The sequence below is a fragment of the Rhipicephalus sanguineus genome, chromosome 1 (genome assembly GCF_013339695.2).
Source record: "Rhipicephalus sanguineus isolate Rsan-2018 chromosome 1, BIME_Rsan_1.4, whole genome shotgun sequence".
Lineage (NCBI taxonomy): Eukaryota > Metazoa > Arthropoda > Arachnida > Ixodida > Ixodidae > Rhipicephalus > Rhipicephalus sanguineus.
In genome coordinates, this window is record NC_051176.1 from 279866285 (window position 1) to 279880177 (window position 13893).

Genomic DNA, 13893 nt, shown 5'->3' on the forward strand with positions numbered 1-13893 from the left:
CGCTTGCTTTTGAACCAGGATGTCAGTGAAAGTTTAACGAACGGCGTCGTTAGCATTAGTTTTAGCCACCGTACCCTAACCAAGTTGCACCATTCGCCTTTAGTCACGTCTTAGATATTCGTCCTGTCGAATTATTCGAAACTTCGAATACTAGCTATTCGAAAGTCGAATCGAATTATTCGATAAGGAACTATTCGATTCGAATTCGAAACTCGAATATTCGCACACCCCTAATGATAATTGTTGGGGTTTAACGTCCCAAAACCACGATATGATTATGAGAGACGCCGTAGTGGAGGGCTCCGGAAATTTCGACCACCTGGGGGTTCTTTAACGTGCACCTAAATCTAAGTACACGGCCCTCTAGCATTTTCGCCTCCATCGAAAATGCGACCGCCGCGGCCGGTATTCGATCCCACGACCTGCGGGTCAGTAACAGGAAGTTTATATTAGAAAACTTTCAAAGGGGAGCAATGGAACTTTGCTTGTATTTAGACTTCTCCGAAGCATTTTCGCTCGTCAACCACTACGTTTTCTTTTTAAAAAGTTCAAATGTTGTAGTAATAAAGGCATATAGTAGGTACACTCTTTAATCTCATGGGTTAGGGGGGTTCAACCCCCCCCCCCCGAAAGTTTTCAGTTTTGCTTGCGTATATATACACGCACACATACAAACGCACGCACGAACATACATAAAGTATGGTCGAAACCCCCCCCTCGCCCCCCCCCCCCGAAAAAAATTTCTGGCTACGCCCCTGAACAACGAACTCAGATTGAGATGATTGCAGATGAGTGCTCGAATGTAAAACCGGTTAAATGTGGCACCTCCGAGGAGGTCGATGCGTTTTGCAACCTTTTCTGTTTACGCAATACATTAACGTGATCTCATGTATTCATAACAAAGCTAAACTTACAACCTATTCAGATTGCACCAGTTAATTTTTGTAGGAAATAGGGTCCAGACTTACAGTAACAAGACATAATAAGGCACTAAGTATTGTAATTATTTTGGCTAATCAGAGCCACTAAAAATTAGCATTAATAAAACTAAGGTGATATCCGACGGCGCTTCGACAACGAAACTACATTGCCAAGCTTGCGCAAGTTCAGCTAAATGACCTAGAACTACAGCTAGCACCATTAATCAACGCGCTGAAGACACTGTGAATCTACTTTGTTGAGCTTCTGTTGAGCTCATAACGTGGGATAATCACTTAACCGTATGATTATTAAACTCTCTCAAACGATTGGTATTAACCGCCAAATTTCTCTATTGCCCTACATCTCCTATTCGCTTCTCTATAATACGCTTTTCTGCCTGTATAAAATTTAGATTGCTTGTTTGGAGAACAACGACGAAAATATTAACAAGCTGGCGCTGTTGCAATAGCGTGTGGTTCGTGTAATACGCAGAGTGGCATACCTTATTCACACCAGTGATACGTCTATAAAACGCAGCACTGTCCAGATTAGTTCCATGTACACTGACAATTTTCTCCGGAAATATGTGTGCGAACATTCGAAACTTCAAATATTCGATTCGAATAGTTAGGTATACTATTTCATTCGCAAGACACCTTTACTATTCGAAGCATTCGAACACCGCAAAACTTTAAAACAAGTATTGAAATCAGCCCAAACAATACCATACTTGCGCTAAATTAGATACTTGTGCTAATAGGCGTGCGCAGGGTTCCCCATCTGGAGGGGGGGGGGGGGCGAAGGTTCATCGCAGCCCCCCCTTACTAAGTCAATGCATGGGCAAATCCCCCCCCCCTCTTAGGCGACTAGTCCCCCCCCCCCCCGTGCGCACGCCTATGCTTGTGCTAATACTTGTTCTCACAGAGATCCGGAACAAAACGAAGCTGGGCTGTTAATTTTTTCGAACCAGATTTCGCTATCTGAAAACTAGGGGTGTGCGAATATTCGTCGAATATTACATTCGAAATATTCGTATTCGATTCGAAAATCGTGTATTCGAAAAGTTTCGATTATTCGATAACTTCGAATATTTGAAAAATTCGAATATGCGATTCGATCATCATGCATAAAATAACTCGTCTTCCACATTTCTGCTGCGTTCGTATAGCTAAAAACGTTGCCGAGAGGAGCGATAAACATCGTAAGTACACGGAGGCACGATATCTGCCTGCGACGAGCGCCCCAATACGTATGATTTATTGCTGGTGCATCTCCGACGTGCGGCGCTGTTGGCGATCATGTAACCGTACATTAATATTATGCGGCCGTAACGTGCCGCACTACCACTCGTTCACTATGCGGGACCACTTCTGAAGAAAGACAGTGACCCATGTGACTGGTGGCGGACTGTAGGCACCTTCAGATACCCCAGTCTGGCAAAGCTTTGCCCCATGTAACTCCCTATACCAGCCACTTTTGTTCCAAGCGAGCGTGCCTTTTCAGTGGCAGGGGGGGGGGGTTGTCTCTGTTAGAAGGGAGCGCCTGCTGCCTGATCATGCAGAGCAACTCATATTTCTTCATGATAACGTCTAGTCATTACTTTCATTGTGCCATGATATTTGCTTCTGTTGTGATGTGCATTGTGCTAGCCTGGACATTGTGTTCCGGAGATAACAGTGTATGTTGTGTTGCCCGTCAGGCTGTTATCGTTTTTTTTTTTTAAATAGCTACATGTTAAATAAAATATTGTTACTGTGGAGGCATTTTTCCTTTGATATTCGATATTCGATTCGATATTCGAAAGTGGATATTCGTATTCGATTCGTATTCGAAAAATTTGATATTCGCACACCCCTACTGAAAACCCTACTGAACAAATTCGCTGTGCGTCTTCAAGGAAAAACTGTTTTTAATGTTCATGCTGGCCTGTTGGCTGGAATGTTCCAAAATTGCTCTGTGTCTGGCAAGAACTCTATATTGTACATAAACTATACGCAGGGGCAGTGAATTTATTCTAATATATTGATTTATTTGCAACTTATCTGTGGCTTGAAGACCCCTCAAGAGGAATAAAATATGCGCTTATTTCAATGGTCTGGCTTATTTAGTATATGGTATTATTTATTGTTCAGTGATAAAAACTCTAACCATAATGCCGCTTATGTTCTTTTTGGATTCAAATTTGGCGACAAAATTAAATGAGATGGCTACTTCGGCTATATACTTTCAGCATGACTCCTTTTTCTGGCTCATTTTCAAATGCAACCAACGGCAACCTTGTTCGCACGCCGTATACGTCGTAGGTCATCCGCAGTGGAAGGGCGAGCCGCTTTCGGTGTCATCCGTGCTGTCTTCCAGTGCATTTAGAATTTAACGGTGACAAACCGAAGTTTTGGAGATGCGGTGGAGCGAGCGACAGCACGAAGCGTTCACTCTCTGCTCGCGTGATCCTCCTCATCACTCCAGGGTTGACAGCGAGTTTTCGCAGTCATCGAGTGAGACGTGTTCATGTTTGTCTGACCGCACATGACACCATTCCTGTTTAATCCGTGAAAGAATGTTTACTGCAGTGTATACGGCCGATAAAATTACACAACTTATTTCGTGTAATTAAATGGCTAACGCGTTGTTTCGCTCTCTCTACTTCTCCTTCTAAGTGAAACTGCGACTTTCTTGATCAATGAAGCCAGAAGACACGTTGCTGTTTATAAACCTTGCTCCTTTCTGTAACATATATAGGCTGAGTGCTGCACTGCATTTTGTTGTAGTTTTGTTATGTTCAACGGGTCATTTCAGCTTTAGTGTGACATACATTGAGCCGTTAGCGTGACAACTTAGAATGGTGAGCACAGAAACAGGTAATGATTAGGAGCAAAATGTAAAACGAGACTGCGTTCCATTCGAAAAATACCATGGGGCAGAACCATACCACAGGGTATGTAATGAAATTATATTGAAAAGTGTCTTGAGAAAAAAAAAAGTATAGAAATGTCTAATCCGTGTGCACTAACACATTGTTTGGAAAAGCAAGCTTCATTTTGAAAGAAATTGTAGTGAAGTTTTATTTTGTTGTTTAACATTCTGACACTGCGCTAGCAGCTACGCCTTAGTGGAAGATCCCGGGAAAATTTTGGCCACCTTAGGTTCTTGCACATGAAGCGTGGTACAAAGGTGTTTTTGCATATAGGCGTATCTACCGGGCCCCCTCCCCCCCCCCTCCCCCCCCCCCCCTTTCTACAATGTTCATTGTCGGCTGCAGACTGGGCAACTAACAAGTCAGGAAAGTTTTGCTTGAACGCAGCAATCACGTAATTATGCAATAAAATTTGTCCTATGATTAAGCTGTGACGACTGTCCTCCGTGTCTCATGACCACGCACTGTAGGCTCTCTGCGGTGCGGACTTCCTATGCGACGCTTTTGCACCTTGCGTTCGAGCATTGCAGAGGAGGCTGTCGCTTAGCTGGGGGTCTATAACGTTAGATCAATCTGTCATGATTTCATTTTGTTCTGCCTGGCCTGAAATTTACGTAATCGGTGACGCAAATATGGGCAGGAACCAGTAAACGCCCGATCAAACGCTCTTCCTGTTTCAGGAAATTTAGTTTCTTTCTTTTAAAACAAATAGCATCGCCGCTGCTCCATATCCAAGCTGCTGTGAGTTGATGAGTGCGCAGAAGTGTCGAGTATTTTAGTTTAGAATAACAGAGAGCTGAGCTAGTTGGCAGGCACGTAGGCAAGGGGGGGGGGGGGGGGGGCGGGGGGCCCGCCCCCCCCCCCCCCGAAATTCGTCCGGCCTTCTATATTCCCGGGCAACTTTTGTTTTATTTTTGCCATGGAAATACTTTCTTTCGAACAATTAGGCCTTGGCCCCCCCCCCCCCCCCCCCGAAAAAAAATCCTGGCTACGTGCCTGCTAGTTGGTAAGTATTCATTCTGAAAAAACAGGGCGTGCAAACACGGACACAAGAAAAAAAAAGTCAGGACACCACAAACGCCGGCCTTTGTGGTGTCCAGACTTTTTTTTGTGGCCGTGTTTTCACGCCCTGTTTTTTTTAGAATGAGTATTTTAGTTGTGCCGAGCCAGGAGAACTGAAAAAAGTTCTTGCTTTAGTTTCTGATTAACCTGCTTCCCCTTGCTTATCATAAGGTAGCCTGCAGCGATCGCGGCGGCTTGTAACAAGGCGATAAATAAGGCAGTGGACTCGAGCACGTTGAGAAGCCCAGCCTTCAAGTTTTACCCGTAACTTGATCTACATGACGAGGGAGATGATCAGCGTCCACTGTTTTCTGGACTAAGAAGACTGCCCACCCGCTGTTCCTAATAATGTTTATTTCTCTCTCTACCTCTCTGTCAGCGACGATGAGTTCACAGAGAGTTGTATGCGCGCAAAAACAGCCCAAGATCATTATACTACAACTGAAAGTATCTATTATAGGCGTAACTGAAAAAAAAGTAACTAAATACGTTACTCGTTACGCTAAAGAAAAAGGAACGCGTTACCGCCCTGCGTTACCCATAAAAAAAAAAAAGCTAATGCGTCACCGTTACCTTTACCGAAAAAAAGTAACGGACGTTACTTCTGCCGTTACCCCATAGTCAGAAATCTTAATCAGTGCGTCCTCGACTCAAGAACCTACAGTAGCAACTTTATAAAACTCATATTTATATGTCACATTAAAGTTGTTGCCCAAACAAAAAAAGTTTCCCGAAATACTGATCAAAAGAGAACAATTTGCTCAAATCTGCCGAATCTTCGCAGTATTACAGTGGCCTAAAGTTGCCTGTATAGTTGTTACATGTGATGGCTTCTAACTCTGTGGCACATGGGGAAGCTATTTCTCGGAATGGGTCATTGAACACAAACTGGTCGATTCCATCATAAACGCTCTCCGCAATGAAAACATCTCTGAACAAACTTGCAGTAATTATAACAGCGCGCTTCTACTACCAAAATAAATGCGCAACCTTTGTAGCAATAAAGGAGTGCTTAAATGGCATAAATCTGAGGAAGATTATTTGCGCACATAAACAAGTTCTTTTTTTTTTTTTGAATTTGACCTGTATAATTGCCGCAAATATGGCGACTGCGTATGTGAAAGTGTTCAAGGTCATCCTCGCTTGCTCAGGAGTTCAATAACCAGAAACGTAGGCGGAGTTGCAAATAGCAAATTGCTAGAAGCAAAACTAATGTTGCATCCTAAGTTTATAAACAGTGCTATAGTAGTGCAGGAATAGCTTCCTGATGTAACTACAGACGGCTGAATATAAGCAACAGCTGCGTTTCGAAGCTTTAATTGGACAGCTTGACTCGCTTATTCGCGAACACGTCCGCATCTACGCTAAATAGGCTCTCGACGGACGCACTAAATGGTACTCCTGTATTCACTTTAAGGAAGAGCTGGTGAACGCGCGGAAAGTTTTCCTTGAGCCCGCTCATGGCGATGCCATGCGTCATCAAAGGTACCGAGACAGTCGCTCATCTTCAGTTGGCGATTACTTTCAGAAGGCATCTCCGAAGAAGTCATCCTCTTTTGCGCTGGAGCTCACACAGAGTCTTGATCTCCACAAGTCGAGCAGGCCTCGACAGCTCGCTTTTGACGGTTACGAGGACCGCATTACACTTCGCTTCATCGACAATCAACGACAACTTGAACCTCGACAGCAAGGAAGCTGAAACTGGAGGAGATTCATTTAAAAGATTTCGGCAATTTGCTCCCCATTGCAATTTCCCACGCGCAAAAAAAGAACCCGTACGGGGTCGCTTTGTCAACGCTTAGCGAGCCGACAGTAGACCGCCGCAGCGACAAAATAACGTCGGGGTGAGCTCTGAGAAAGGAGCTCCTACAAGACGAATGAATTTTGTGTAATACTTCGAGGATAATTGGAACGAAAAGTAACGAGTAACGTGAAACCTCACGTTACCGAAAAATAGTAACGAAAGTACGTTAACCGTTACAGTTCCGAAAGAGTAACGAGTACGTTACTAAGTTACTGGAAAAAGTAACGCGTTGCCGGTAACGCCGTTACTTGTAACGCGTCACCGCCAACACTGAGTAGGCATATGAATCCATCTCGCCAGCTGCTATAAGTAGCCGCTGCCAATGTGATTGGCGGGCAGACCTCTTGAATTACGTTCAGAATTAGACACAGTGTGGCTATTCCAAAAAAAGTTTAGTTATTGTTCAGCATAGTAATGCGCTGTTTATTGTGCACAATTCATTTTAACGCCAGAGTTTTCGCAGACGTGTGACGTCACGTCGTAACAAGGAGGCGATTTCATGGCACGCCGAAAATTTTTTACTAATAGCGAGGAACCAATGGCCAACACTATGCCGTATTGCATATAGCTTATTCTTCTTTTTTCTTTCTTTGACATGGTCGTGCGTAACTGGTCATGACGCGGTGGATCACTTACGCGTCATTTCTTGCGTCGTATTACGAGCAGGTGCTGTGAGCAAGACCCAGAAAATTTAAGCCAATCATTAACAGCTAATGACCTATATGGAAAGAAACAATGCGGGGTAGTTTAACGCTATAATCGCCCACATTTTTTCAAGGATAATTGGAGCTTACACAGTTTACGTAGGCGTATTTACTTGGAGGAGCCGGAGGGCGGTAGTAAAGGGCCACGTTTCACCGCTTTTCTCTCCACCCCCCGTCCAAGCAGGGAAAAGTAGGAGGGCAAGGAACGACACCTAGTATATAAATTCCTAGTCATTTATAATCTCATAACTATACACAACCAGCTCAATGTGGTTTCCATAAATATTAATCAACTGAACTTGATCTTCTTCTTTAGAAAGACTTTATATTAGAGGGCTCTAAGAGTAAAGAAATTGGCACTCGGCTTATTCTGAAGACTTCTGCGCAGTGCCCTGCTTCGTCAGCCGCATGTTTTGTTTTATAAGTGAGAATTTAAGGTACGAGAGTCATAGCAGGTTCTACATACTTATCGTATTTACAACGCCAAACTGAGACTGTGAAGTTTGCAGATGGAATGTTCAGGTGAAGAACAGGTTAAATGTGGCTGAACTTTTTAAAATTGACGGTAACTTTTTCCATAATGCTAATAATTGTTGGGGTTTAACGTCCCATAACCACTTTTCTTTTCATAATACTAATAAACACTGCTGTGTTGTAGTGGTATAGGGCCGCCCAGCCTGCAAAATTTGTTTGTGCAGCTTCTTGCTTGATTTCAGACGACTTTCTTGAAAAGCAAATTATTTCTCTGTATATAAAAATCACGTGAAAATGAGAGCAAATGTAGTTCTCTCTCCCTCTCTCTCTCTCTCTCTCTCTCTCTCTCTCTCTCTCTCTATATATATATATATATATATATATATATATATATATATATATATATATATAGATAGATAGATAGATAGATAGATAGATAGATAGATAGATAGATAGATAGATAGATAGATAGATAGATAGATAGATAGATAGATAGATAGATAGATAGATAGATACACCAGGCCCGTAGCCAGGAATTTTTTTCGGGGGGGGGGGGCACTTGCTGAAAGCCTTGACAATTTGAGAAAAACACCTATCTTCATTATTTATTTTCGGTAAAACACTATGTATCATAAAAATTTCGGGGGGGGGGGGGCCTGCCCCCCCCCCCCCTGGCTACGGGCCTGATATACACACGGCGGACAGAGTGAGCAGCGTTTGCCCCCCCCCCCCCCCCCTTCCCACTCGCGAACGCGTTGGTACGCCACTGTGTTTTTGTATTTCGCATCGATGATAATGATTCCTATAGTTCTTTATAACGGGCACCTAAATCGAAGCACACCGGTGTTCTTTGCATTTCGCTCCCATCGAAACATAAAAATGCGGCCGCTATGCCAGGGAATCGAACCTGCACCCCCGAACTTAGCAGCGCGACACCTCGCCTGCATGATACCATGGCGGGGCCGCTTTGATCGGGATGACCCGCGACCTCGAGCTATCTTTCGGTATTGTATGACAAAATGTGCTGCTGTAAATGCAAATAAGTTAAGTCAACAAAGTTCAAGTTGGTGCGAATCCTAAGGAAAGCTGATAGGCATCTTGATGAGAGCACCTTCCATGAGAAATTCTGAGAATGTCCGCCTATGTTTGTTATGATATTTCTTTTTGTACGTGCATTAAGTACTTCGGTGCGTGCGTGCATATACATATACAGTCACAGCCGACAATGTCGAACTCGGATAAATCAAATTATCCTTTATATAGCACTATTTTCGAACACGACAATGCTTTAGGTCAATGCATAGGAAAATATACGGCTATATCGAACAAAAATAGTCGGAACTCTTAATACATCGAACATCAGACCGCGCGAAACTCCCCAAGAAGTTGGCTTTCCCTCACATGAACGTTCCTTTTGCTCACGGAAGGCTACATTCTCGCATGCTAGCGGTGCGATATTCGCAATGCCCACGAACTATAGGTGGCGCGCCGTGCTTTTCAAGATGGCGCCAGGAGGAGGGTCAACCCGTTTGTTAGCATAGGAGCAGATAGGACGACGGACGTACGGCCCGTGCCACTTTCACCGGATGAAGTCATGAGCTGTGCTGAAATGGATATGAGACTAAAATATTTTCCCAAACTATGGAAAGTGCTAAGTACTCGCCATCTAATTATTTGCTGCGGTGTGAAAGGTTATATTTCAGCTCCGTTACCGTGCATAACGATGCTTTGCAAAATCCTGTGCGTGCTACATACAACTGAATGAACTAGAATTTATGTATGAGCTGAACGGCACTCCGAGGTAGTACGTACCGAGTCTGCCTGACGGATTTGCCGCAGTAGTAGGCCACCAGCGAGTAGCACCATCGCTGCTGCACGGGACCGCAAGTTTAACGTGGTGATGGTTTGCAAACATATTACGCCGTCGTCATTACTTGCACAGTCGGGAACGCGGAGTTACGTCTTCAACGGAACACAAGCATTTAACATCACATTCAGTAGCGCTTGTGTCACAGCCATGTCGAGACTCTAGCAGTGTGCAATTCACTTCACTCGCATGTTGCAGGTTCGATCAGCACGATCAAAACATGAATACCGAAAAGAATGTACACGTATGCTTTTCGCAACGTCGAAGAAGTTAGCCGAGAGGCGTGGATTGTGGCCGTGACTGCACGTTCCATCGCTCTAACCAAAGCGTGTTGCAGCAAGTAGCTGTGTCACGCCGGGCTAATCAGTGACGAGACGGAGGCTGCGTAGGTCTGTGCGCAGTGGTCGCCACAAGTCCACCCCGGTACAAAGGGTAATTGGCCACACGTATCATCATCATCATCATCATCATCATCAGAAACTACTGCTTGCCATCGCGTGTTTTCTCCTATGATTCCTCGTTGTCGCGTCGATCGGCCCGTTGTGCGTGGTCGCCGTTGGCTTCGCTGCGATTCTCCGCTCCCTCTTTTTAACGCGATGGCTGCCGTGAAACGGAAGAACCTTCAGTTCTCCGCAAAGCTGGCGATGATCAGCACAGTCGAACGCGGAGAAAAGACGCCTGACATCGCTGCTGCGTACAGCATCCCAAGACGCACGCCGAGTACGATTTTGAAGAACGAGGCCGACATCAGGGCCGAGGCAGACTAGTAGAGGCTTCCGGCGCCCGACGAGTACGCACAGACGCGTACACAGATCTTGAGGCGCTGTTTACATCCGATACCGTACTTTCTCCCGTATAATTCGCCCCTGCATATAACCAGCACCCCCAACTGCAAAGCGCGCAAAAACAAAAGAACGTAAAAGAAAAAAAATACATATTGCCGTGAAGCTGGCTTCTTTGCAAAATTGTGGATCAGTGCCGTGAAGCAAACATGCGCAACGAAATTCGCATCGAATATATCGAATTTACGATACATCGAACTAATTCTCATATTTTTTGCGATTTTGATATATGCGGGTTTGACTGTATCCGAAAACCTTTCGAATTATGCGGGAGCATACTCTCGGCGACATTACCGCGCAGTAAATTTACCAGAGCGGACTGGTCCACCTTAATTGAGTTTTCGCGCTTGCGCATTTGGTAATACGTTCGCTTCATGTTATAAAACGGTGTTTGATGACGAAATCGAATTGAGAGCACGTAAGTTCTTGCAGTGTCTTTGTTCGCATTCGACTGCCACGTGGCCATTAATATATAATGGATCCCAATCGATTCGCCTAAATATCGATATCGATGCAGCGCTTTAGGTTTCCATTATATGACCACAGCGCATGGCTTATGCCCTTGCTCCTGCTTTCACCCCTTCCCTTACCGTAACCCTTACATCTATATACCTATACGCTACCGATATATAACAACAGGATCCATACCGTATTCTCAAGAACCTCTTGCGTCAGAATTGTTGGACTGGGCCGGCATACGATTAGCGAAGGTGGCCGGCGAAGTGCAAGAGCAGTTACGAAATAAAAGCTTCGTGGATTCGACCCCAGATATATGTAAGGCCTGCTTCAGTCGTGCATTTGGTGCGGCGGCTTATGGAAAACAATTCATTGCTTACCTTTGCAAAACGCCTCTTGTGGTATACCGCTGTTCCATGTATCGTCGTGCTGTTCCACTTTTCAGACTTCGATAATGGATCAGTTTTGCGGATGCAATATGTAACGTAAAGGGCTTGCAGGCATAATTGGTTTCCGACCAAGGGATATGTTTTGTACAAAAGTGAATGCAAGGTCAGGTTTATTTTTTAAACTTGAGGCAAAAGCCGCAACTGCTTGACCTGCGTACAAAGAAAAAAAAAATACTCAGTTGCGTGCGCGGGCAGATATGGCTCGAGAACTTTTGTTTTGCACGGCAGTTGCTTGCGGCCAGAGGCGTAGCCAGAAATTTTAAGGCGAAGGCCTTAGGTGCCTCATAAAACGCGAAAATTGAACGTCGGCTTCGGCGTCCCGCGTCGGCGGCGCCAGCGATCGAGTGATCTGCAATATCATAACCACGTGATGACGTCACCGTATGACTTCACCATGACGCCGCAAATCGTAGATATTTTCGACGTCATCATGACATCACATAACTAACGTCACATTATGACGACATCCCATCACATCGTCGCTTGGTCAAAGGCGGGCCGATCACGGAGGAAGTGCAAACCCAGGTGAAGTGCAGAAAGCTTGCAGTTCCTCCGATCCTGAAGGCAGTGCTAAACCACGTTAGGTGCAGAAAGCTTTCGGGGGGGGCTGGGGGAGGGCCAGTACATCGATTGAGAAGTAAAAGAAGGGGCTTTCGTCTTCGAGTGGTGGTGGTGGTAGTGACGTTGCAGCAGGCGGGGTTAGCCTGGCTGCATGGCCGGCAATTGTTCCGCCTGAGCATCTCCTGAATTTAAGTGTCTGTCACCACGTGTTGGACAACCCAGTGTCTCGCAGGAACACCAGCAAAATTCGTTGCACGCTCCTCCTCGTTGGCGCGGGCCCTTCAGGAAAAATGATGTCTTCTCAAATGTCCGGTGCTTATCTTAGGCGAATGCATAAGGGACCCTGTGAGCTCTTTTTTCGGGGGTGGTTCGACCACCGTCTATGTATGTCTGCGCATGCGGTTGTATGCATGTGTTCAGACACCCCCCCCTCTTACCTGTCTACGCCAGTGTTTGCGGCGTTCCCGTAAGCTGGCGCCCTTGTCACTTTGATTTAAACAGCTCGACGTAATCTTTATTAACCATAACACATGGGGCAAACTGCTTTATCATATCGTACAGCTACTACTAAGGTCACCAGAATTACAGAGCTTCGTGTTCTCCTGTGTGTACTGCTATTACAGCGCAAATATAGCAGTTGACACTTGACAGGCACATCGCCACGTGCACAAGAAAGCCGCCGTAACAACTGCGCGCGTTCGCCAGGCCGCATCGAAATGTCGAACGTACCAGCACATCGAACGTTTCACAACCGGCTCAACACTAAAAACTGCAGCGACTAAAAATTGTGGTTACGTAGAGGGCATTTCCATTTTCAGCATGCAGATGGCCACCTGTTTCGCCAATCTGAGAATAATATATTTATCTGCCTTGTCCTTGCGAAAAAGAAAGAGAGAGAGAGGCGCCTCTTATAAAACGAGTGAGCTCAGGGAAGAACTCAAAGATAGTTCCTCAAAGAACTCAAAGATGGTAATTCCTCCTCGCAGGCTTGGGTAAGGCGTTATGATACACAAAGGGCGTCAGCACTGGGTTGCTGCAGTATACATAGTATGGTAACCTAAGTAATGCATATTTAGTTTTTCTTTCGCATCAGTTGCCGACAATAATAATAAAACTTGTTTTTTTAATGTATACCTAAATTCATATTAACAGAGTTCAGCGAAATAAACTCATTGAAAGCGAACATTAAATAATGGATGCGATTATCACTTTAACATTTTTTTTCTGTTTACGGGGTTCCCTATTTGTATTTTTCATCCCCCCCTACAACAGCCTGATACTTGGTTTACACCTCGTAATGGGTTGAACCATTTTGCCAGCCAACCATCCAAGTTAGGAGAGTCGTTGCATTGGCTCCAGAACTATTTGTTTGGGGCCTATTTATTTTTTCGATGTCATAAGTGTTGCTTTTTTATGTGCTGCCACCAATTTCGCGTGCTTTGGCCATCCGTGATGTCGCCGACTTATATGCAATCTCGCTGTCACGCTATATGTGCAGGTTTGAAAAGCGAGATGCATATGCATGCCGGCTCCTCATCAAAATGCACAAGTACGTATGCCGTCCGCATAAGGCAAGCGTTAGGAGGAGAGCTTCAATCAGAAATAAGCGGGATCTTGTCTCTTTTTTTATTATGTAAGGAGACAAAAAATCCGGCAGATCCCACGCATTGTGGGAATCGATTGCATGCGAAGCGGTCAGCGATAAGCTGCTTATACCACTTTCTTTCTTCTTTTTTTCATTTTGAGCAAAGCGCAACGAGGTGGATCGAGGTGTTCGTGTAAAGCGAGTAGTGGGCATGTCGCGGGCTTACCAGGCACGTCGTCTACACTGGCGTGCAA